Raw genomic sequence first — 876 nt, forward strand, 5'->3', positions numbered from 1 at the left:
GAGTGTGTGGAACAAGCTGTAGAACGAAGCAAGGAAACAACCGGCTCTATTCATCTTGAATTTTTAAACTTTAAAGTAGCATAATTTAAGCCTTATTTAACAATATACAGGCTGGTAGTAGCAGTTTGAANATCATTCATATGCATAATTAAATGAGAATCTTTTAAAACCTGTTTTAGTGGCACAGCCACTGGAAGGCTCCACTTGGGTACTATTTCTACAGTGGAACCTAGAGAGGAAATGAAGTGTGGGCCTTGAAANGGTGATCTGAATTCAAGTCNCTTANTAGCCACTTCCTAAACTATCTGCCTCAGTTTTCCTCCCCGGAAAATGGATGTAATAGCAGCTGTCACTTCCGAGTGTATGCCTAGGCCGGAAAGCTCTTTGTAAATGTGAGCTATGGCGAAGGTTTATCCCTTCCTAGAAGGTGGGGAGGGGGGACAGGTGCAGANGACTGAAATAAAGAGGTAATACATTGGCCAGATTCCAAACCAGAGAGTCCAGTCAGCCCTCCAAGAGCAAGATGGGATTAGAAGCAGCAGATTCATCAAGCAGCACTCTCAAAGAAAAGTGCCACATTCAGGGAGGAGAGGAGGTGGCCAGTGCTGTCCCACCTCCCAGAGCCACCATTGTTCATCAAACACGAAACGGAGCNGGACAGAAGCGCCCTCTAGTGGAAGAGGAAAGCACTAGAGCCAAGCATCTTGAAACACAAACAGGGCGCTGGGTACCCGGAGACAGACTGCGTAACTAGCCGGTCCAGGGACGCCTACGTTGTATGTGGTAGACTGAGGCTGGCTCGTCTGTTCTCCTGACCTCACTTTCCAAGGGCCTACAGCTCTTGGGATATAGGGCAGAGACTATGCAGAGCCCTAA

The sequence above is a fragment of the Mus pahari genome, chromosome 19 (assembly GCF_900095145.1).
Source record: "Mus pahari chromosome 19, PAHARI_EIJ_v1.1, whole genome shotgun sequence".
In the NCBI taxonomy this organism is placed as follows: Eukaryota; Metazoa; Chordata; class Mammalia; order Rodentia; family Muridae; genus Mus; species Mus pahari.